Here is a 26,286-nt window from a genome sequence, read left to right as displayed (position 1 = left end):
CTGTGGCTTAACTTTTCCTTTTTGCATTCTACATTAATTTATTTTCTTTTTCAATACCTGTGTCAACTTTGTAAAATCCACTTTGGCAAGATTCGATATGTGCATCTTCCCTCCCTGAATAAGCAGTGTGCAGCCCTGGAAAAGATTTCTTCTGGGTCAAGAGAAAAAAAGAAAATAATTGGACACTGTATTGGGTCAGGAAAAGATAACTAATGGGTCAACTATTTATATACAGTGAAGCAGATCCAGAAATTAGAAGCATTGCGAGAAAAAATAATCTGGAACAAGGTCAGAGAAGGTATTTGACACTGGACCTGTTGTACTTCTTGTGTTCAGATGCTTTAACTTGCATAACCTAAATTAGTTACTGTTGCTTTTGGAAATTTTATCCCACCTCAGTTAAATTCAACTAATTCAACTTTCCAGGCAGCCATTTTTCCAGATGTAGACAGAATTCTTGCATTTTTTTTTTGGTGTTCCATGAATACTTCAGTATGCAGGTACTCAGAGCTTTACTCCACAGAGCAGTATTACAAAATTGAAACTCTTTCACTGGTTCATATGCTAACATGTAATCCATCTTAAACAGGTCAGAGAGCAATGCCTCAAATATGTAACAAAGCTCTTGAAACCTGCATAAGAATGAACACTGTAAGGGTGATAGGTAAAGACTCTGAAATTCTTTAACTGAAATTATTTTAGATGCGCTCACTAAATCTGATTCTGAAGCAAGTTGTCAAGCAGAGTAAAGGAAATATCAATGTGGGTGTGAATACATATATCTCCATCAAAATTGGACAATTATCGAAGAGTGATTTTTTGACTACAATTCTTGATAGCCCTTATTAGACATTAAAATCAAGGAAAAAATTTATTGTTGCTTCTTTCCCAGAGTTTCCATAACCCAAACTAATTCTTCACCTTGTTTTCCTAATTAAATCTTACTCCACATGCTAGGATTATTCCTGCGATTTGGAAAGACAGTATTTAACATCATCTCTTGCTGACATCTGTTGCAATTCTGCTGGAATGCTGGAATGAATTAAAGGGAAACTGTGTTGATTGCAAGGTATCTTGTAATTGCAGAGATACTGCTTCTCTTGGTTGCTTACCTTGTGATTTAGTAGAGATTTTAAAGCAAGGCTACTTCTTGAGGCTTGTAATCAGCCCTGCTTCTTGAGAATTTAGGTGCCTCCAAGACTACTTTCACATTTCTTGTGTTCGAATGAAATACTTTGCAGATCATCACAATAATGAGTGAACAGACACTGTGCATCGTGCTCTGTCTGAGCCAGCCTGAGCCAACCTGAGATCCTCAGTTTATCTGCTGCCTTTACTGCCAGACTGTCCTCACCAGAATACCTTCTTAAGCCTGATCTATCAAACGACTGCTCTGCTTTATGCTGAGATACCCAAAGAAGAGGGTTGTTAAGAAGTGTTTTTGAGGACTGCCAAGAAAATCTCAGCCATTAAGTGCAGCTTTATTAGAAAGGGTGACTGTCTGGCCTTGTTGACCTTTAGCTTCCACTTTGCAACTTGTTAGCATCACTTACCACTCAGATGAGTATGATTACAGTCTTTTTCTCTGAAGGATCATGTGCACTTTGAAAGGCTCTAAAACCTGTAAATGCCAGCTGTTGATTTTGATTTACAGCTTTACCTTTCTTCTCAGTCTGTCTGCTGAATCCCTTAGTGATGGCATTTAACCATCATTGCTTTTCATGGAAACCTCTAATACACTCCTAAATTGTTTGCAAGATTCAACTCTGGGGTTGTGTTGAAGGTGGAAGTCTCAGCTAGCTGGGTAAATTGTCCGTGTTCTCATCTCTGTAGCCATTCAGGCAGACAAGCAGAGATCCTGCTGTAAATTATTTGTTATTTTTTATTAGACTACATTTTCCACCTCAAATTTTCTGTCAGCTTTATGGCTTTGGATCAGGTCACTATAGAAATTCAGTAAAGTTGGATAATTGCAAGTTAAGAATAGATACATATCTGCTTCACCCAACCCCCTTTCCAGGAAAGAGAGGTTTTCAATGTGGGAGTCATGAAGAAGTGTCAAGATTGCAATTATTTCTCAGGTTATTTAGTACAGACTTTCCTGCTTTCTAGCAGGAACAAAGAAATCTTTCACATGAACTAAGGTGTCCTGCTTCTGAGAAGCTTGAACATCTCAGCTGCACAGGCTGAAAGGCTTTTACCACTTAAAAAAAACCCTTGTCAAACAAAAGAATTACAGCAATAGTGATGAGCAGAGGTATAGCTATTTTACCTACTCCAGACTTTAGGAATATTCTGAATTGAAAATGAACTTTGATGGAAGGCCTACTCACATACATGAGTTCTTATTGCCTAATAACTTTGTTTAGAAAGGAAGATTGGCTGCAAGATTTGTATTGCATGGGAGAACATGATGTTTCCTACTTGCATTTCCATCAATGCAGACTTTTTGGGTGGGTTTTTCTAATTATGGTAGCAACAAGTATGTTCACTTTTGCAAATACTGGTTCTATGTTTCATAAGACAATGCATCAATTATCAGCAGAGCATTATTGGTTTAAAATCAATTTTTTTGATGCAGCCCAGATTCCATGTATGAATGTTACCTGTTTTTCCAGAGGAGATGGGAAAATCTCAAGTAACTGCCCATTCTATGTGATAGGGTTTTGTTTCATTAGAAGAAATTTGGTTGCCCTTAGCTCCCACATGTCAGTTCCAACAGCTGTTTGCAGCCTAGCAGTATTATGTTGCATGCAGGAAAGGAATGTGGGGATACCATAGTCCAGATTTTCAGATGGTACAAATCTGCATAGCTGCCTCAACTCAAAACAGATCTCTGCTGTTTTGTGCATTCTGAGAACACATCAATGCTGCAAAATGAAGTGTGGTGCAGAAATCACTGAAAAGGGGTAAGACTGTGGCAGTAAATCCACATGATGTAGTATACTCCATTCACGTAATGATATTCTGAGCTTCATAATCAGGATAACCTTGGTCTCTGCAAAGCCAGGTAAATCAATAAGCTTTATTCAGCTGCAGGATATGGCAAATGTTGCTGTCATGCTTCAATGCTGAGTATGTTCTCAGCCATGTCTTTTGGTAAGACAGTTCCCCACATTTTCTGGTGCAAGGTTATCACGTGCAGAGTTAGCCCTTGGATCTGTCAGTTGGCATTAGGGTAGGTGTGCTCTGTGTTCTTGACTTATGGCTTGAGTTCTACTTTACATTTCCTAAATGTAAAGCTAAAATTTTGCTTTTCATTTTAAATGATGAGTTTTAGTCCAAGGTCCAATCTTTGAATTTTGAATTCTTCACTGCAGGCCTTATATGTGAGACCCTTTAGGATTTTCCATATTGTTCATGACTTCCAGACTGCCACAACTGGAGATGGAAGGGATAAGCACAATCACCACTGGGAACTCTCTTATCTCTGATGATGTACCCTGGAACAAGTAGGGGCCTTGTTTTCACAGCACCATCTTTCCCTTATCTGCTGGACTCTAGTTCTAGCCATATTTTCTGGTTAGCTTTCACAGTTAATTTCAGCATCTTGAGAAAAGGATCCTCTGGTTTTTCAGCTTTCCCCCAGAGCACATTTCAAATCAGCTGCTCATCATGTGCTTTTTAACCTTTTCTTTCTAAATGCAGATTTACCCTTTATATATATTCCTTTGGAATTGAGGTTTACCTCATTCCCATAGCCCTTGACTGTGCTCAAGCTTTGGTTTTGATTCTCACACTGGCCTTTGAAATAGACATTCAAACATGTTTTCCCAATTTTTACTTCTCAAATAAAATACTGACGCGAGATCTGCATTTATTCCACAACACCTTGAAAACTGAGTGAGTGGGGAGATCTGCTGAGGGCACACAACTGACCTAACCTGGGAAGATGTTTCTCCACAGGAAGAATCCAGCTACGTGTAAGACCTGCAAGGAAATTGGTGTTGTTAAGCGTCATTACTAAGGAATAAGTTCCATGTTTATTTTTTAACTTCTATGGTTATTTTTAACTATTTTGGATTCTACTGTAAACAGAAGGGTCTGGATTGCGCATTCTGCTTTGAGCAGCTTCCAGCAGTTGGGGTTTTTGTTGGGTGTGGATATGGGACCCTCCATATCCTGAGACATGCAGGCCCAAAAGAAATTAAGGTTATAATCACAACAGACGATGCTCTTCAGGATAATCTGATTTACTTTCTATGATATTTTTCCTAAAGAACAGAATCTACACAGCACATAGTGAATAACCACAGCTACCACATGTTCATCCCCATGTCTATTTTTGGCACCCACCAGCCAGTCACAGGGGCTGTTGGAAGGCTCCCATGGCTACTCTAGAAATGGTGAAGGTGCTAGGTATCATTTGTGCTTCACTGTTGTGTCAGGGCTTGAAACAAGTGGGATTTATTTTTGTAGGCAAATCATCAGCTAAGAGGAAACATGCTCTGTGCATATCATTTGTTGATGCTTTGTTTGCTCTTGCTTGGAGCTGTTGTACTGACATCACTGCAGAGCCATGGGTCCCTACAGCAGCTGCCAATTAGAAACAGAATGAACGTATCATTCTCAAATGGAGGAAGTTAACAACTGGCCTTTATTATCATGTAATTAAGTTAAGATCTGGTCTTGGTCTTCAAAGTGTTTGGCTCGAATTGTTGCTTGGACTGTCTTTCCTTCCCTAGTCAGTGGTCACTAACATCACTGCTTCCTGAATGAAGCACAGAAGAAGCTTGCTTGCTTAACTTGTTTTTCATGGCATAAATTATTCAGCAGACATGCAAGACACAGAAAATAGGAATCAAATGGACATATAAAAGACACTTACATAGCCAGTAGCCAAAAGCAACTTTTCGGGGAGAAGAGAAAAATAAAAATTGGAGAAAAACTCAGCTATAATTCACTGTGAGAGGGCTTTTACTGCTTATATTTTAGATCTGTGCAGTTTGTGCCTTACCTGGACCTCTTCATGTTATGCACCGAGACAGAAGCTGTGCCCTTCCTCACATTTGTACATCCCCACTGGGACGGTGTTTGTTCTCTGTTTACATCTTCCCCTGCTGAACCACTACTCCTTCATGGCACTTGCACATAAAATCATCTTTTCTATTTTTAGGTTCTCTAGCTCTCATCTCTGGGAAGACTAGCAATGCACTGGGCATGTTTGGTTTAATTTATTTATTTCTCATAACTTATTAATGGTGCATAACACATGTATATGCCATTTAGATGCCTAGATTTATCCTTCATATTTTAAAAATTATGTAATGAAGTCTCAGCAGGCTTGGGATGCTTCTATTTATGCACTTTTTTTGTGCTGACTTGCTATTGCTGTCTTTAAAAGTCAGTAGGAATTCTGTCATTGACTTCAGTGGAAATTAGAGTGCTTCCCAAGTGAAATTTTCACCCTGCATCCTCATTCCCCCTCCAAATTTTCTGTTCTAAAAAGTATTTAAATAAGACACCAGATCTCACCACTGTCTGAAGTACCCATGGGACAGTATGCATTTTTTTAATTACACTTGAAATGAAACTTCAAGAAAAATCCTGAAAATTGAGATATTCTTAATGTTAAAGACACCAGATAAATTCAGCAAACTGAGGATGAACTTGCTTTCCTACCTCAATCTTAATGATCCAATTACTCTTTCCTTCTTTTAATATAATGACCCAATTTTCTGTTCCATTATAAAGTTACAAGGTCAAGCCTCAGTTTTTCATTTTTAGGTAGCCAGAGTCTTTCATGGACAGCTAAAAAATTGAGCAAAACACTACTGGATTTCCAGTTACTGAGAACTTACATTTTTCACTGACTTTAGCAAAAACTGTGGCAACTTGGCACTTCCAAAAATCAGGCCAGCCTACTGAGCTTCTTTATATATAGTCATGTAGTGACCTGACTTTCAAAGATGTTGAGTACAAATAAATTTTAATAAATCAAAAGCATCTTCATGTGCTTCATGAATTTGAATATTAAGACAGCATTTGAATAAAATAAAAAAAAAATGCCAAAGTCTTAAGAAGTTTCCAGGGATGTAACAGAATATTAATTTAGTCTCTTGGGTTCTTTCCATAACACTGGATGTGATTTACACATGTAAAGCCCAGACTGACATGGGTAGGGTTTAACCACATCCTGAGCTTTCCTTTTAATTATTTTTCTCAATGAACATTACAATATGCAGTAACACTTTGGTACAGGGAGCAATGACACATCCTGTACCAGAACAGATATAAGCACTGATAATAGAACAGAGAGGTCTTTGTTCATCTGTGTGAAAAACAACCAGCTACATTTTTAATCTCTTTCTTTGATATACTGCTTTGTGCCTCATCTAAAGTGTATAAGGGATTAAATTTGGGGTTCAAGGAAAAAAAAAACAATCATTTTCACTTTTCTCCAAAACTTTAAAAAATAAATCTCTTTAGCCCTTTTACATACATGTGGGTCAATTCAAATGTCCTCATATCATGTGAAATTATTCTCAGAATGAGGAGGTGAGCTCAGTTGATTGGAGCATGGTGCTAGTAACACCAAGGGTGTGGGGTCAATCCCCATATGGGCCATTTACTTAAGAATGGGACTTGATGATCTCAGTTAGTCAGTGTGGTGGTTATCCTCTGTCTTCCCCCCTAAAAGTGAAGGCTGTTCATTGCCCACCCCTCAGATTCCATATCTAGCTATCTTGTTAAAAATTCAACACTGGAAATTTTTTCTTCCCTTGTCTACTGCAAAGCCTTTACTTTTTTTTCTGTGTCCAAAAATAATTTATATGCAACTGTCCCAGATGAAAAAAAAAAAAAAAAGTAAACTGTCCTCTTTTCTTCACATATTTCTTTCCTTTTGGTAAAACTTAAAAGCCTCCTTTGGGACTGGGCCGTTTGCTCCAAATCAGGGACAATGAATAAATTTTTGCCATGATTTTTATTTATTACTCTGACTTCTGGGCTTCAAATCAATACTGTCATTTTGCTTGAAATCCACAGAGTTTGCAATCACAATTTTCCTTTCCTTATTATTTTATTTAGTGCAATTTTGTTATTATTATTATCTGTACTGCTCTTTGGTCTCCTTTAGACCTGTTCTGTTGTAATCACAACGATTTTTACAATTACATATACCTTATTTATCTTTTGAAATCTTTAAAACCACTAGAAAACACTGGGCAAGTGGATAATGTTTTTACCACTTTCTGACTATTCAAATCCAGTATTTTGAGTGACCTTTTAAATTTAATCGAGTAATTAATTTAATATAGTGGCTTTAGCTGGTTATACTAGCCATTTTGGGATATTCAATATGATTAAGACATTAATTCTCCTATATTTCACCTGATCATATAGTATACATTCATATTTTGAGTCTGAGATATTCTAAGATAGTCTAAGATTTTCTGTCTCCTGTAAAATACTGCATTTTGATCTGTCTCAGTATTGCTCTGGGCACTTTACTGAGCTATAAGTGCATGGCTCTGCCTATGATATTAGGAGATTAAAAAAAAAAACAAAAACAAACCCTTCTGGTTTACACTAAATTAGTTTCTGCACATCAACAGAATAAGATGCTGACAATGTTCCAAAATTTAAAATCCTATCATCAGCTACACTGGGATATCAGTTGGGCCCTTGCCTGGGAGATAAGAAGACAGACAAATGGACAACACTTATGACAACACACTCAATTTATGAATTGTGTCATAAATTCTTATATGAGACTCATTGTGTCTTTTACTTGCCATTTAGTTGACTGAGGGCCATCTCTCACTGGCTGGGGGTAGAAGCCAGCACTAGATTGGTTTGACTGAATGGAGTTGCACTGTGCTGGGTGACACTGGGATGTCACCATGGGCCCAGGTAGCTTGTACCAAGTTACAGCAGAAATTCCCCAAAGAGGCTGCACTGAGAGATGTCCTCTTCCACAGGGGTAGGGTGCCCTGTGCTTCTTTGGGATGTTGAGGGTCCGTGTGAAAAGGGCGGGGGGAGGGATTGCAAAAATGTGCAGAGGGAGAGCTAGTATGTTTTTTTAGAAGAAGCTAATGAGCAGGAAAGCAGGATCCCAACCTCTCTGCAAAGTTCTGACCAAATGTCAGATATTTGGAAGTGAGCCTGTACTTGTTTTACTCTTTTGCCTACATTTAAATGTAAACTCAGATTTTGCCCCTCCAGGTGAGTCTTCAGACTCCCAAGCTGTCCCTTTGCCGCTTCTTGTTTTTACTTTCTGTCCCCATGAATGTGGCATTTTTTGTCTGCACAGGCAGGAAAGAAAACCTCAAAAAAAAAAAATAGAAAAAGGAAAAAAAAAATGAAAATGGAAAAAAAAAGGCAATTTACACACACCTGAAACTTTGGAGATACTGGAAGGTTTGCTCCTTGTTGAAAGGCTCTGATCTTCAGGTTACAGTGTGGAAAAGAGTTGCTCCAGATATCCTGTCTGTTTTCTGACAGAACAGAGTAATTTCTCTATTTTAACAAGAATTATCTTAAAAGGAAATTTTTTGGTGCCAACCTCAGGATACAAAATGCCTCATTTTTAACACATCACACATTTTAAAGGCAATCCTGCATAGATCTGGGTTTTATTTTTTCTGGTGGGGAAAAAGACCATCATTTTCTTCCTCTCTTTTTCCTTGTCCTTATTTTGTAGCTCAGTGCATGTGATTTCTTGTCCCTACATGTAAAAGGTCAGGGACTTTCTGTTGACCTGGCAGTGCAGGGATTAAAAATGTGCCTGGGCTTGTCCTGGCCTGAGCTGATTTTAGCTTGTGTTTGCTGTGATAGCCATTGCCTAGCAATCAGCTAACCATTCCCTGCGCTTCTTTTAGTTTAGCTTTAGTTTCAGGTGAAGTTCCCCTCTGTAGATTGACCTGTCTGTGACTCAATATTGAAGCATGGATTGAAGAATTGGGTCCCACTCTCATCTTCCCACCACCCATCATGCTCTCACAGGGTTTGTCTGATCCCACATTTCACTCTGCTAAAGAACATGATGTGGCTTTTGGAGATGGTTTTGAGAAGGACCAGGAGTTGGACTCAGTGATCCTTGTGGGTCCTTTCCAACATGGCATATTCTGCAATTCTGTGAACTAATTGTCTCAAAATATCAGTTTTGACAGGAATTTTTTTTCCTTTCCATTAGAAAAACTTTTATCAGTATTGCTTTACATGGCTTTGGTCTGAAGGAAAGGGGAGTGTTCAAACACAGCTGTCTCCTTGATATTGTCATTACTTGCCTCATTCAAGTCAAGTAACCCAGGTTTCTACATTCTCCAGGATAAAGGAGCCTCAGATTTTTTTTTTTTCAGATTTAGGCCAGAGATATTTTTTTCCTAAGGTCCTCATTTAAATTCTAGCAAAGCAAAGAACTTTATATAGACAGCACCCCAACCTGCAGGCTATGGTTTCTTTCCCTCTGGTGTAACAATATCCTTTGCAGTCTGGTTTATTCAAACGCTGGTTCAAGTATTAGGCTTTTTCACAACTTTGCTTTTAAAAGGAAAGTTTAAAAATATATTTATTCCTACTGTTTCAGAAGAACTTACATTTTTCTTATCCTAGGAACAGTTGCTCAAGAAAAGAAGAAAAAAACACTGTCAAGAGGACAAAAACTGCTAGTTTTTCTTTGAATATAACCCCCACCCCAAATTATTCACACAGTTCTATTTCTAGGCAGAATTTTAAAGCCTTGACTACTTCAGAAGGAAAATACTGCAAATTTCTTCTAATAGGTTATCTCTGCGAAAAGGAAGAGATTGGTAATGAGTAACCTTTCTCTCTTTTGCTTCAGAACATTTTAATTGTGTTCCAATTACTTCAACATATTTAATATACTTCCAGTATGTATTTGTACAGTATGCAGGCAAATGATTTTCCACAGCCTTATACAATATAGTGAGTCATAAATGATTGCTGCTCCCCCTCCCCCCGATGGAGCATGAGTCACAAAGTGGTAAAGTTTGTCTCCCTGCATCAGCGAGTGAAATCCACCTGAACGCTGGCAGCCAGAGCAGAGCTGGCAGCTGAGTGGCACAAGGAGATCCCTTGGCTGAATGGAGTGTGTTCCCTACACGTTCCTTACCTGCTGTGAGCAGGGGCACATCACAGCCTTTCGGGCCATCCCTGATCCCACATGGCCCACGGCCACCCCAGCCAGGCCCTGTCTGCATCTGTGCTCCAGCTGTGCACCCTGTCCCTGGGTTATGGGGGTGGATTTCCCAACCACCCTCCATCTGGCACTGAAGTTTCCAAGTTTCTGGGCTGTGTGTGGGGACAGACTCCAGTTTGACTCAGTACCTCAGCACGGCAGTCAACCGCTCAGCTGCGCTGGTGGGGCGGCAGCAGCCACTGAGAGGGCTTTGGCAAGCTTATAGCTGTGCACACACAAAACCTCTGCTCCCCACAAACACATGCAATGGGAAGGGAAGTGCCTTGAAATCAGAGGCCTCAAGGTGGGTGGCATTGCTTCCTTCTGTCCCTGCAAAATTGAAGCAATTTTTTTCCACTAAGGAAAAAAAGCCAACACACTGTGATTTGGTCGTGTAGAGAAAAACGTACCTTTGAATGCTCATTTTCAGATCCACCAGGTCTATGAGACCACCAAGTCCTTATCGTCGGTTGATAAAGTTTACCAATGTATTCTCAACCAAATGTTTTACCTCTTGATGTATTTGATACAGGTTCCTGTCAATAATCAACTGTTTGAATAGTATCCTGGCAGTCTGGCAATGTGACAGCTACCCCTTCCTGAACTTCCAAGGGAGCAAAGGTATCATCTTTCATTTTTGCTGATATACAAAAATAAAAAGTTCTTCTTAAGTTCAATGTTCCCAAATACCTCTATACCGTTATTTTTACCATATGATTTTTTTTTTTTAAATGAAGAATCCCTCTCAGAAGCAGTTTGACCAGCTCTAGCAATGAGTGAAGAATCAGGTAAGGTAGCAATAGTTACCCTTTAAAATACTTTTTAATGTACCATTAAATAATTTTCTTCCTACATTTGAACTTTCTGATTTGCATCCCTCTCTAACTTAACCAAAAAAAAATACCAGTCAGGGATCAAAGCTGTATTCCCCTAAACACATAGAAAAAGTCTTTTCCATTAAAAACTCAATAGTGTGGAACATTTATTATACAAATGTTTTAACATCCGTACAACTATTTTTCAGAGGAATTGCAGTGATTTCAGCATGCCCTTCATGCACTTCAAATGTGATTTAGCTCACTTAGTTTTGATCATTTAAATGCCGGATGTCTAGTATAACCAACCTTCCTAGGTTCCCTCTAGAGTCAATGGAGAGAGATTTTCGCCTCCGGAGGGGTGATTCATACCTCCCATCTTAGACTCCTGCCTCTCTCAATTGACAACAGAAGTGTAGCCTAGACAACAGTGTAGATTAGATTGCTATCTCTTAGATTAGGTGAGATAAGTCCTATTCTTGGCCATCTTTGTGCATACAAATTTGCAGGATTGGAGCTAAATTGTTAAGACAGCTAAAGTACCTGTGGGAGCTGACAGATTGATTGATTTAGAAGATTTCCAAACTCTGAGTACAAGACAAAGACAAATCACCTAATCCTTCTATGGAAGGAAAAAAAAAAACAAACCAGAAAATCAGAAAATATTTTAATATTTACCTGTCAACTATAAGAACATGGTAACAATAAAGAATAACAAGGAAATATGCCTATTATAAATTAGCATCAATTAGTAAAAAAAAAACCTGACAGCTAAGAGGCAAATTTGCTAAGTGTGTTTCAGTGATGCCCCAAACAGAACTTTGAGTTTTCAGCAATTGCACAGGGCTTCAGCTACATGCTTTAATACAATGGGGAAGAATTCATATCAGAGTAATTCCTGATTTTTTGTCCCCAGATTTCCCTTTCTGAGAAGTCAGCTGTCTCCTGTCAGGCAATAGACAGTGTGCAAACCAACAAGGTTATCAACCTTCCACATTTCAAGAGTACAAAAGTAAAATTTACTGCTAAGAGCAACAGACTTTCAAATGTTTTCTGTTTTCATTTTGTAAATGCTGACTGAAAAACCTCGCCAAAGTTCTGGTCTCTGCACTGGCAGTCTGCTTGATGATAAGCTAACAAAAGAAATGTATAAAGATGAGCTAAATCAGAGTCTTCAAATTTCAAATATTCTTCCTTCCACTTCTTCTTTTCTATGCTTTTACATTCTTCCCTTTCCTCAGTTATCTCCCCCTGCCCTTTCTGGCCCTCTCCCTCTTTTCTTTTCCTAGTTTCACCTCCACTTCCTAAGACCAGAGCTCATGCATTTGGATTGGCTGAGCTAAAGGCCTGAAAACTCAAAAATTGTCTACATGGGTAATTGTCTAGATGGATAACTCAAAAATTGTCTAGATGGGTAAGGTTAAATTGTGTTCATACATCAAATGTCACTAGACTTATTTCTCCTTCCCAAAAGGGATGGTTTTTATAGTTGTTAGGCCTATATGGAGCATTTGGCGCATGCTTGTGTGACCCAAGTCTCAGCTAGTTGACTTTGTTCTTACCCAGAAGAGGGGGTGGGTCCCTCCTCTCTGATGAAAGAGCTGTGCTTAGAGTGTGGGAAGAACCTCAACTTTGGGTGGCATGTCTTCTGCATTTCTGCTTTACCTCTCGTGTTGTTTAACTTCCTAAAAAACCCCCTCAAACCCAAGGTAAGTGAAGAGGATTGGACTGTGGGTGGTTTGGGTATGCAAAAAGTATAATGTGGGAGACATGCTGAATTCACCGCAGATCTGGTGATAAGAGCTCTTAAGAATTTTGTCAGGACACAAGTCTGGGTTGTCTGGAGTGTCCTAAGCTGGTCCTAAGTATTCTGTTTATTCACAAACAGAATACCCATATTAACACAGGCTAATAAATCTTTCTTCCTTGTTGAGCAAATTGTCTGAGTGGATGGAGCTCATTTGAACGTATATATTCTGCTTCTGGTACCCTCACTAACTGTTGATGGCTGTGCTTATATATATATATATATATATATAATTGTTCATATGTCCCTGATTGTAGGAAGACCATAATAGTACTTCCTTCCCTCACAGGGGAATGCAGGATGTACTAAAATGTGTGAGGGACTGTCATGGTGATTGTAACTAAGTATATAATTGTGATGTGAAAGATATTATTTTTATATGGTTATTTCTTTTCTGCATGTACTGAATATCCTTTCTTCTAAAATCTCTGAGGAAGGGATACAATTAACATTGTATTTTCCTCACAATATTTTGTGAGCTATAAAATATCTATTGCAAAAGTAAGAGGCTACTTCAATAAAAGGTAGTAAAAATGCTGAGAAATAAAAGCATGAATAGGAGTTCAAGAAACATATGAACAATGGACAGATTTGAGAAGAAGTAAGAAGGAATGATCAGAGATCTAGTTAACATGATCTTTTTTATTTGGAGGAAACATTGAAGAAATCAATAGATTTTAGTCTTGATAATTCTTAAGAATGTAATATTTAATTGCAAAAAGGATGGTAATAGACTATTGTCTGCTAAAGAAAACACAAACAAAAATAGTTTATACTCAAACAAGGAAATTAAGTATTTTAGAGAAAAAGTAGTTTTCAGCAATGGTATCTAAATCTGTATTTCCACACTACTGAAGGTAAAAGGAAGGAAGGAAGGAAGGAAGGAAGGAAGGAAGGAAGGAAGGAAGGAAGGAAGGAAGGAAGGAAGGAAGGAAGGAAGGAAGGAAGGAAGGAAGGAAGGAAGGAAGGAAGGAAGGAAGGAAGGAAGGAAGGAAGGAAGGAAGGAAGGAAGGAAGGCACTTTCTGTTTAAAGACAGAAAGTCTTTAAACTTTATTCTAGTTTTTTAAACATAAGAACTTTGAAATGCACTATTTCAGCTGCAGTCTTGAACAATCTTCACTGAGGTTGGTGCTGAATAAGCCAGACCTTTAGAGCATTTCATTATTTACTTCTTATGGATACCAAGTGAGCACCTATCTGTACATCTGTGCAACCCAAATATTTTTTTATCAGTGCTTAATTTTTCAATTTTTCTTGATGCAAATTTTACATTATTTATGAGAACATTTCTATTATTATGGTCATTTATTCTGCAGACTATTTGGTTCAGAATTGACCACCAAAAATCATTGTGAGCCTTCACTCCTGCTCTGCGTAGACGTTTGCTTGCAAATGGATTTGCTGTGATTCTACCTTTCAGCTTTCTGCTGTCTTCTCTGAAATTTTCACAACTGCCTGTCTCTGTCATCAACACCACAGTAGCCTATAGATCTATTTGTGTGCAATACAGGCAGCCTATCTATGTACAGGACAGTTAGACAGATATCCTTGGACTAATTATCTCTTATCTAAAATGCCAATAAGAAGGTGACTAGTGATACCATAAATTATTTCCTTTTTTATCTTTTTTCTAGAAATTTCCTTCCTATTATCTGACAGGATCTAAATGTATCCTCTAATGAGTATATTTCAGTGTGTTGAAAGGTTTTATCCACACTTTGGAAGCATATGTGCAGATGTCATTTATAATTACCTACCCTTTGTTTAAATTAAAAATAGAAAAGTCAGTCCAGAACTAATAAGTAAAATAGACAGTATAATTTAAAGGTAAAAGAGCTGAGACATTATGACAACTTTTTTTTGCACTTATGATTAATCATTTTTCTATTAAGGCTGCTGAGAGCAGGATGCAGGCAGTTCCCATCCTTTGCCACTGGTGGTGTAACCAGTTTCAGCATAGCACTTTCAACAGACATCATTCAGTATACTTAGATTGAAAATGCAGCCCAAGGGCTGCTCACAAAACTGATGCAAACCTTTTGTTATGCTCTCTTCTGGAAAGATGTCACAGTTTGTCATATTGGCTTTAATAAAATCTCTTGGGTGCTAGATGAAGTTCTCCCTGAAATACCTGTTGAAAAGTGCCGTTGTCAGCATGGTGTCAAAGCTGAGCAGGGCTGGCAAAGGTTTAAATTCTATTCCTAATATCCAGCACATCCATTCTCACAGGAATAATTTTTTTGCATAGTAACACTTCCCATGCAAGTCCGTCTCCTTCTGTGGCATGAAAAACCTTCCTGTTGCCATCCCTGCGCTCATGTTGGATTGTAGAGATCCTCTGTCCCAGCTGAGTTCTCTCCCTCAGCTCCCCTCCTGCTCAGCCAACACGCCTCTGACCAGGGTTTTGGCTCATCAGCCATGTTCAACCCAGCCATGTTCACAGCCTGCTGTTTTTGAGATCATGTCCTCCCTGGGCTTTCAACATGTCTGAGGGATTGCTGTCCTCATTCTCCCTCCTTGTTGCTTGATAGGTTCCAGACCTGATGTTTTGCTCCAGATCTGCCTCAACTAAAACCTCACCCTGGCTTGCTTTTCCCCCAGTCACATAATTTTTACACAGCCCTGAGAAGCTACTGTCTGCTATCTTTTCTCTGCCTGGGGTACTCAGGTCTCTTTTCTGTTCTTTTTAAATTTTTTGAAGAAACCCTTTTGGATTACAGCCATGCTGCTCCTCATGTTTGCTTTGTAAAACTCTCCAAAGCAAATTGTTCTTTTCTGGTCTTTCATAAAAACTCTTTTGTTTTAAGATTTCTATCCAAGCTTGCCAGAGACCAGAAGGGCACAAATAGTGAATGGCAGTGTCTTATTGTACTATCTTCCTCACCTCTACTCAGTAGCTTGATTTGGTCAACTTAGTCCATTTTAGGCAGACACCATATCTGCTGAGGGTTTGGTGTATTGCTGAACATTAACAGAACAATACTTCGGGTATCCTAGCATGATTCTTTCGGCACTGGGCAGCATGTATTTGGGTAGCATTTTCTTCATCTTGCTGGATGGGTGAGTTCAGGGTGGGCAGTGTAAAATTCTGGAAAAAGTTCCCACTGGTAAGAAGTGATGCCTTACAGACAGGGAATGTATTCTCTTAACCCACAGTATAAATGTTAATAATCTTTTCCTTCTTCTGTGTTGCTGAGAGGAGGAAGGAATAGGAGCATGAATGTGCTTTTTGTTGCCTGCCTCAGGCAGCCAGAGGCAAATGAAGCTGACTTTCCTAATCACATAGATACAAAGTGGGTAGTTTCCCACACAAGAAAACCACCTACATGACTCAAACAATTCTTTCTGTTCAAATGTTTCTATTATTGCTTGTTTGGATAGCTAGGAATTTCAGCAACACTGAATATGATTCACCCTGGACAGAGGGAATGTTGGGAGGGTAGGAACATTGTGGCCAGCTTTGTACCATGGCAGAGTCGAGTCACACTGTGAGGTGTGTGGGTTACAGCAGAGCCAGCTGTGATTCCCAGTTTGCAAGGAGCTTTGCAGGGGGTTTTATTCTCTATGCAATCTACCTATCACTCTTAGTTCAATTAGGAAACAAAGATCTTAATACTAGTAAGTGTTGAGATCTTTGGCTCTAGCCCAGACATTTATTAGGGATGTGTGAGTCAGATAATTTCTTTGGAATTGATGATGTGCCTAAAACTTAAGTTCATGCTTAAGTAATTTACTGAATTGGGACCAGAAAGCTTGGCAACTTGCAGGATTGAACCTTAAACTAATCCAAGCATGTTTTTGTTTTTAGTTAAAGAAAAATTCTCCTCCCACTACTCCTAACCCCATCCTTTTTAATAACAATTTCAGGAGTTTGTAATTTTATTTTTTAAATACAACTACTTGGAATAAAATTGATAATTCAGATTAATTTTTTTAGCTTAGTTTTGTATCTGCCACCAGATATCCTGCACAAATGTTTTTTTGGACTGATTTACAAAAGCACCTTATTATGAGTATAACTCATAGCATAGATTGGTAACATGTGTAACTTAATCCAAAAGACAGCAGATTCAGAGTATGAAGGACTCAGATGCAGCTACCAAACTCAAAGAAATCTTCCCTTATTCTATATCTATGTTTCTTTTTTCCTCTGATTTTCATGGCCATGTTGGCAAGGTCTGAAATGAAACAAAGCTACCTTAAATTATTGCAATTAAAGCACAAGTTATTAGTATTAAGTAGTATAATGTTCAGTAATTCTGACAAAAAACAGTCTTTGGTGTCAAGTGTTTCAATGAGAGATTTACATTCAAATATAGAGATGTTTTAGCTATAACACATCAAATTCAGAATATTAACCTGAGAATTAATAAAATACTGGTATATATAATTAAATTGTCTGTAGATTATGGTAAAAAAATCTCCCTGAAAATAATACTTCCCACTTTAAATAGTGTTTGGTGATGTAGGAAGAGATAAACAAGTAAGATGTCCTCTGCTTACAGTGTTATGCCTGCTAGACAATATTTCTTTTTCTGACTATTAATTCCCATGGTATCCTGAATTATCTGTGTTGGCAATTCAGTTGGAAATTCAAAGGATAACAGACATTATGGATTTCTGGGAAAATTTTTCAATCAAAACCTAGGGACCCTGCTATAGAAAAGAACAATGAACTGTATATAATAAAGGCAATTTTCTCTATAAAATTTCCTTGAGTGAGATGTAGTATAAAATATAAGGAAAAGCTCCTTTTACTAGAAAAATAAAAGCCTGTTTCTTGCTTAGTGTGTTTTTTTCAAGAATATACAACATTGAAGTGTCTTCTGATATTACTTGATCTGTTGTGTTGCCACAGTGTAATGACTCCTACTGGTACAGCTCTGAAGACAATGCTCAGGCCTAGGAGTTAGTTCTGTACTGAGATCTTCTTACTTGTAAGAAGAGAGTGAACTACATCTTCATAAGGCAATTAATGAGGAATTTTTTTTCTTTAGGTATCACAAAAACAAATGCTGTACTCTGAAGTAGCTGGCCAGCTTGCATTTCATTACAGAACTACCTGTATCACTTGAGTACCTATGCAGGCAATCTGCCCTTAAAGCCAGACTCCTTTGGGTCTGTTTATTCATTTTTAGTTAAAATGAAAACAGCAGTATTGAGCAAGAGTTTTCATGTCATGCTTTAGAGATGAACTTTTCTCAAATTGTGCAAGGGAAGTATTCCACTTAACTGTCCTGGAATGTTTCGTAAGGTTATGGGATCTCTTGTGCTTGCCTGTTATGATTTGCAACCTACTGTGGCAATCAAAGGCCTTCACCTGGAGTTATTTCTGGTTCTAAACATTTTCTAATCCTTTCAGACTGGTTCACAGTGTCATATGAATAAAATGGTAGGACTGAGTCTTTGTTGCTCGGTTCTCAGTTATGCAGCACAGAAGGGGCTGTGTGACTCTCCAAGGGGACCTCACTGTGCATAGAATTGCTGAGTTGTACAGTCAGAGCCTGGAGTTCTCTTTCCCTGGAGGCTCATGAAGACAAGCAGATTTCCTTCACACATCTATCCATCCTCTGCTGGAAGCTGTCTCATATCTGTTTGGCTGGGTGCCACATGTCCCGCTGCACCTCGTTGGCCACGCAAATTAGAAACAAACACCTCTGGAAAGCGAATTCCTACTTTCAGGCAAGCCCAAAAGTAGGACATGTGTACAGGTTTATGGCACACATTCAAAACCTGATTTCTGAGAGATTTATATAAAATCATCATGTTTATCCATGGGGGAAAAAGAGCAGTCTATTTTGATGTGAAATGTAAGTGACAAAATGATACTGGTGTTAATGTGCAAGAAGAAAGAAATGTGAAAAATTTTCACCTTTTCTGAGTATGCTTCCTTTGCTAGACAAAACAGGTATTTTGTCTTTCACCTGGTTTGTGAAGTTCTTGGCCATCAAGATCAGTTATGTCTCCTTGAATCTCAAGCCAACATACAAGACACTGAGAAAATAAATAATCCCCCTTCTTTATTATTTTTTTTCCCTAGAGAGTTATGTGAAGGTTGTAGAAGCATAAGTCTCTAGACTTTTTAGAATTTTGGGGCAACAATATTCTTCAGTCTTAAGAAATTTCCTTACAGGTTCACACTCGTTTGTGTTTAATGTTTCTCAAATACACGTAATACTGAAAAGATCCTGTGTCCTGTCCATTTTCATATGAATTTTCACATACAAAGTACCAAAAATCTGGAAAATCTGGACATTGTTACTGTACCACATGCTGAAATTTGCAGGCTGCACAGAGCAACCTTCTTTTAATACAGCAGTTAAGATTTTGTATAACATCAGATACCCATAGTTTTTTGACATATGTAGAGTTATACCACTTCATACTACCTAATAACCTGGGCCAGTTTCTTTTGCAAATGAATGCTGACAAATAAAATTCAGAGGAAATCCCTATTTACAAATGTGATTATCCCTAAGGAGAGACAAATGAATGCAGCAAATGAATGCACAGGATGGTAAAATGTGATCTGTGCTCCACATGAAGGTTGTGCACACTGATTTAGGACTTGAGACTTCAGCGTGTGGCTTCAAAAACACTGATGCTCAAAGGAAACTTCCTTTCTAGCCCTTTTTTTTGAAGCATGCTATTGTTGCAAGGGAAAAAAATCACATCCTGCAATACCTACAAAGAGCCTGGCTTTATCACTCACTGCTCACGTCAAGTAGTGTCTTATGTAAGAAGTTCCATTCACTTCTGTTTAAATACTGATGTAAGGGCAGATTACCCAAAGCAAGCAAGGTTTGCAAGAGCAGACCATAAAAACACACACACGCAAGGAGGAATATCACAGAGGCCAAGAGCTTGGTATTCACAGCTGGGTCTGTTCTTGAGAGTAGTTTAAAGTGAAGAAAAGGTGTTCTCTTACCAACAAGTTTACCCTTAAAGTACCCATAAATTACAAAGAGCTCTGGCTCTGTATATGAAATGTGAATTCATATTTACAATAGAATAAAAGAATAGGAATTTTTTTAACATATTTGGGAACAAAAGGATAGAATAAAAAAAGGAAAAGCTTCAGGGTGGAGCTTTAGATTTTTAGGCATTCTTGAAAATATTGGAAATGACAGTTTGGAGATTTTTTTTAAGCTAAGGGGATCATGGCTTTCCTTGGAACAGAGATTTTATAAATTCCTTTTTGACTGTCATCTGCAAATCATTTGACTGCTGGTAAACAGAACCTGCTATTTGTTCTGATAACAGAGGGAAGGCTGGAAATAAGGAATTCCACCCTTGAATCTGTTAAGGTAGGTCTAAAATTGATATGTATTGGATCAAAGGGTGGAATATTTTCCAGATGATCCTCTGTTTCTTCCGAGAAAAAGAAAAATCCCAAGAACACGAACCCAAAAATAATTTCCAAGGTGTTAGATTTCAGTTGCTGAGCATGGGGATTTAATTTACAATTTTGTGTCCTGCTAGGATGAAACATAAATTTGACAGTAAAATCCACTTTATCTTCTTTTTGGTTCTTTTACTACAAATTAAAAGTTACAGTCCATCAATAGCTATAGAGGTCTTAGAAGGAAAAATCAGATAAGCATAACTAATGGAAATTATTTTTCTGTAATCTTTATTTTACAACATCCTTACATATCAAAATAATTGGCCAGAGGAGCTTTCTAATTTGAATGAATCCTTAAATTTTATTGTTGGACAAAGTGGAAGCTTTTAGTATAGTATCTACTTAATTATTAGTCATTACAGCCTTGGAAAGTAAATAGGAATGTCAGCACAAATCAGCCTCCACTTAAATTTCAGTACATGCAAGCCACAGAGGGAGATGCTTTGGGCATTTCATCTTCAGCCCCCTAAGAATTTATTGTAAGTATGGTGAGCTCATTGGCCTGTGTAAAGTGAAGGCTGTGCTCTCAGATCCATTCCTAGGAAGCACTGACAACTTCAAACAAACAAAACCGCCACCACTGCCACTGCCATTAAATTTTCTTCCGTTTTAGTAAAATAGGACAAGGATGGGATTATAACAGAGAAGGAACTGTATTCTGTCCTTCTGTGTAGCAACTCCATGCCTGACTTAGACATAGTTTTTTACAGGAAAGCTTCTTCTATCAGCATCAATGCTTTCATTTTAGGATTATTTGGTGATGTCAGGAAACACTGGTCACAGCCTAGGGTGGCTTGTGTGCCCTGGTTGTGTAACATGAGGAGGGAAGATGTGCAGCAAGTACAGTTGTATGTTCTCTCTGGTCCTCGCTCCACTGTGGGACTGCAGAAGTTTCTTCAGGGGTGCTTGGCAGGTTTGTTTTTTTATATTCAAAAATAAGATTTTGGCTTGCACATTCAACCTCTGTAGGTGGCTAATTACTATCAATCAATTTTCTGTTGTGGCTCCATGTAAAAGTCCAGCTTGTCTTCCCACTCGTCTTCTTTTCTAATATCCTTATCTCCAGTCCGTCTCTCTGCCCCTAATATGAACATATCTTCCCATGCAGCAGGTTCTTCTTTTACATAGTTTGGCTCCAGCACCAGAAAGTGCCAAAGGCACAGGAAAGGGAGCTGCCCTGTTTCCTGGAGAGAATCTTGACTTTTCTCAAAGACAACATGGTGTGGCATGTTTCTGATGGATTTTTGCAGGAGAAACGAAGGATATATATCTTATAAAAGACTTTTTTCCCATCTATTTTCAAACCTGTACTTCAAATAATAGGGTACTGGAATTTTTCAAAGAAAAGGTCATCAGAAATTTTAGGCTGTAGGTCAAGTACAATATTCTGTCCACCATTATTTTTGGAAGGGTACTCACAGATTCTTTTTGTTTTCTGAAATCACACATAAATCCTCATATATTATAGTGAAATTGTTAAAATCACACAGACTGCTCTGAAAATAGTTAATCAGCAATAAAGGCAAACTAAAATCTTTAGAGTGCAATTGTTGTTGAACTGTTGATATATCTCTTACCATTCAGAAGAGCGCCTTCTGTTAATGACCTGATATCTAATTATGTAAACAAAATAATCGAAGAAACCCTACCTCATCCTAAATATCTGATAAACATTTGTTATTGCAGAATGCAAAATTTTGTGAATTCAGAGCACAAAAATACTTTTCAAATGAAGTCCTATCATTTATTCTGGTAAGTTCACTCTTCACTGAAAACATGGGAAAAAACAAATTAAGCACTTTAATAACCAGCCAGCAGGTGATACAGAAATAAATTGAAATTGATGGCAATGCTCTGCATCTATATGGCTTCCTTTGCAGAGAGTATCTCAGCCTGCAAATTCTCCAAACTCATTAGTATGGAATCCTAAATTCCAGTAAAATTCCCCAGTCCCATTTTGCTTGACCTTGTGTTATTGTTGATCTACTGTGCAGCTCATCTCAGGGCTAGCTCTCAGCCAGATATAAGTGGAACAGATAGTCTTCAAGTCTGTTACAAGCAATGCCACCTTTTCCAATTTTAAGTTGAAGCTGTCAGTATGGACAGATGCAGATCTCTAGTTTCAAAATCAGTGCAGGGCATGCTCTTTCTCCTTATTCTCCTCAAGAGGGTAACAGTTATTTTCATAGTTATTCCCAGGAGTCCACTAGTAAATCTGAATATCTCTGTGTTGGGGTCATAGGAAAGATTCAAACTGACATTCCTTGCAAATGTGTCACTTGTAAGATCCAGTCTCTTTTCAGAAAAAAAAAGCCTAAAAAATTTACAAGTATTTAAGGCAATATTTCAGGATATTAGGTGTGGCGTAACGCAGCATGTTACCCTGGCATTCTTCATCTGATTAAATAAAAGACCTATGCATTTTCTAAGTGCTGTGGATATTTTCTGGAGTTTTATTCTGTGTTCCTACATATTGTATTGCAGGATGTTTGCTCTGGCTCAGAAATCTACATTAGCTGCATTACCCATCCCAGTGCTGATAGTGTTGCTGACGGTGGTGATATCATTCCATTCCCACTCTCAGTCTCCTGATGCTCTCAGTATACACTTACATTCTCTCTGAAGTCTTTTAAACCTTTTAACGAACACATCCTGATTTGTTGAGGACATCAAATAATGGATTTCTGCTCAAATCTCTGGCCACGTGATTCAAATTTGAACATGGTCTTTTGAGGCAAATATAGTCCTTTTCTTTTCCTCTTAAATTGGTGATGTTATTTTCAAATAATATTGTGTTCTACAGTGCATTTACATTAAAGAGAAATATTCATCTGATGACGGGAATCTTGTGTGATAGTAAACATTGTACAAATTGTTGCAGTTATTTTGAATGCAGTGCTCTCTGTGTAATCAGTAAATACAGTTTCCAAATGTGACTTCTTTTTAAACTCTAGTATGGCAATGATTATCAAGGCTCTTTTTCCCACTTTAGAAAATTTTCTGTGTCCCAAACAGGCTAGCAGCTTCTTAGTATTTGATTTACTGTCCACATTACTGTATGGCATGTAGCAGTCAATTTCCTCACTGCTCATCACAAGCATTTAGGAGGATTGAGTACAGAAAAATTGCTTTTCTAGAATACTAATGGTGATAAAAACCACTGATGTTTTATAAAACTTTTTTTTTCTAGCAGGTTTTCACATTCAGACATTGGGAATAATTCACATAAAATTAACAAATTGCAGTTGAGAGTTTATTTCAATCAATAATGATTTACAAAGGAAGCTCTAAGAAACTCTAAAATAATATTCTGCAGCTGTCACTCTATGTCCTTCTGATAAATGAAGCTCTGACTACAGGCTTCTGCAAGGCCAGCCACCGTGTGTGTGTGGGTGTGGTGGGTTTGTGCACATGAGCACGCACTTGGTCTGTTTGAGTTCTCCCTTATATCAGTTTTACCTCCTGCACAGGACTGACTGCTGATTGACTATAAGGTGCTACAGAGGGAGATACATTTTAGTAGTAGATGAAGCTTTCTGAAAGATCATCCAAACATTTTGTTTTACCCTCCTGTATGAACCAAATCATTTGGCACATACAGTACCTTGCCAAGCTGTAAGGTACTGTACGTGCCAAATGCATTCCTGCTCCATTGTATATGGCTGATTGGGGTTCATGTTTTGTCATAAAATATCATTTAAGGCCAGTAAGCCTCGCTTTTCTCTGCAGAAATACAATTCCCTTCTCTTCTGAATAGTTCCCCTTTGGTTCCTGGCTTGTTTCTTTCTCCTGCAGGGCTGGAGGGGAAGCTGAACAGGCAAGAGCATGTAATGGATATAGAGAGAGCCCTATGGATGTGAATATTAGGATTTCTGGGGACTGCACATGAGATAGTATATTGCAGAGAGGTGATGAGTCTCTGGAGCACCTCAGGGCCACAAGGGATGGTGCCAGGCTTGGACAGGCTCAAGGTCATACAGAGGAGGGGATTCAAGTAGCTACAAGTATGGGCACAGAAAGGTCAAAGAAATTTTAATTTATCTCTGAGGAAAATCTGTACACAGAGCCAACCAAGAGGGCTATTTAAGAACAAACCCAGCAAAAATGAGTTTGAAGATATTAAGGTAAGGCAGACATGGACAGGCCAATCACCTCTGACACTCCTGGAAGACTAGAAACCTCATATTTCTGGCAAAAGCCAGACATTTTCAAGAAAGCCAAATTTTCAAGTTGTGGGATTTTTCCCATAGGCAAGAAAGCCAGTGGGAAAGAACCACCACACAGTCATACTCAATTTGAAAGAACACTGAATGAAACAGTTCTGTTTCATAACAGAAACATAAAAGGCAGAAGAAATAGAAATGGCCCGGCAGTACTATCCAAATATTTCAGGATTCTCAAAGCACTTTCTTGCTTAGTTAACATCTGCAACATCCTGGAGGGGCTAGCAATTATTTATTTTCATTATTTTCGAATTATCTCATCCAAGATAATTAGCTAATTTACCTAAGATAGCTGTCTATCTTTTAAACTTTTTTTCCCAGACTCCTCCTGTATTCAGTGAGGAAAGACAGGCCAATTGCCCTTACTGCCTCTCTTCACTGATAGGGAGAGTTAAGATGAACAGCTTTGACTACATGTCCAACTTCTGATGCAGAAAACCCATTGAAAGAAATTTCATCCATACTAATCATTGAAGTGTAAAACACTGACAGGGAAGGGAAGAAAACATGCTAAAAATAAGATTGTAGAATAGCATAATACCATTGTTCAAGTAAAAAACCCCAAAGTAATGAATTATTTTATAATGTAGATTAAAGAAAAACCTGAATAACTTCAATTCAATTAATCAGGAAACAAATAATATAAGAGGTAAAAATAATTATAAACACCAGAAAGAAATTGAGACTCACTCACTGGCTGTCTAAAATTTAGAGAAATCTTTGCCTCTTGGATCAAACCCTGCCCTTAACTGTATTCATATAACATTACTGAAGTTAAGAGCACTACAAAGGTGTGAAAACAGAATTTGAATCTCATGTAGTGTGGTGTGAGATCATATCCTTTCATTACCTAGAAACTCATGATGGAATAAAATAGATTTTAACTATGTGACTTTCAAAATTCTTGCAAAATCTGGAACATGGCTTTTTTTCAAGGGTTACACCATGTTTACTTATTGGTAAAAAAAAAAGAAAAAATGCATGCTGAAATTCTCAAAGTTTCAATCTGCAAACAGCCTTATTGCATTTGGCAAAGGCTGTATTTAACTGTTTGAAATAGAGTGTGCATCCTTCTGTTCTTGCATATGGAAAGGGCAGAACTGGGGAATGGAGCTGCTCATCCTGGCTGAGACTCCAAGGATTGCCAAGTGCAGGAGCATCCTCTCCAGCAATTTTAATTCATAAGGAAAGGTGATTCATTGCTAGACTAGGCTCTGTTCTTTCCAATGGGCTTTTTTCAAGGAGCTTGGGTAAATTTACTAGGAGCAGGTTTGGGCCTTTAGCATTACTGGCAGGTTGCGATCCTTTATATTCTACATATATATACATATATATTATATATACACACATATATCTATATATAACTTTCCCATTTTCAATCTTCAAAATTTAGCAGTTCTCCTTTAAATGCTGAGATCCTGCTATCCATAACTATGGTTACAGTTCCCAAATCGTGACCCATTTTACTTTTATAGAATTAATAACATTAGCAAATAACTCTGTTCTGGGTAGTATCAAACAGAACACAACATGTTAATGTTAGCTGGGCTGGAATGGATATCTATACAATAACAGGAACTATTCTTGTTTAATGAATCTACAAGTTCTAGTCTTGTCCTTCATGAGACAATAAATGAAAGAAAAAATTATTTATTCAAACTAGGACGACAAGCTTATTAAAGATAACAAAATCTACAAGTCAGGTTAGCAAAAGATTACCATAAAAACTTTTCTTTTTCCTTAAGTATTGTTTCTTCATGAGAAAAACCTAAAAACTTCAAAAGTTTTATGAGCATTAACAAAAAACATTTTTAAAAAATTATTGTACAGCAGTGACAAAGCAACAAGATATTTATATGAAAATGATAGCCAACATTCCCAGACTAGAGATGCA

At 37.9% G+C, this 26,286-nt stretch overlaps 1 long non-coding RNA gene across 1 annotated transcript in view; it reads left to right on the top strand.

Annotated features, from left to right (window-relative positions):
* The first annotated feature begins 10,709 nt into the window (after nucleotides 1–10,709).
* The window catches only part of LOC129046622 (uncharacterized), a 28,141-nt gene continuing 12,564 nt past the window's right edge, over nucleotides 10,710–26,286 (top strand). The window contains exons 1-2 of the long non-coding RNA XR_008508259.1: nucleotides 10,710–10,762; nucleotides 10,879–10,929. This is a non-coding gene — a long non-coding RNA (uncharacterized LOC129046622). The remainder of the gene's footprint in view (nucleotides 10,763–10,878; nucleotides 10,930–26,286) is intronic.

Source organism: Molothrus ater, chromosome 3 (genome assembly GCF_012460135.2).
Source record: "Molothrus ater isolate BHLD 08-10-18 breed brown headed cowbird chromosome 3, BPBGC_Mater_1.1, whole genome shotgun sequence".
Classification (NCBI taxonomy): domain Eukaryota; kingdom Metazoa; phylum Chordata; class Aves; order Passeriformes; family Icteridae; genus Molothrus; species Molothrus ater.
This window is presented reverse-complemented; position numbering and strand designations above follow the sequence as displayed.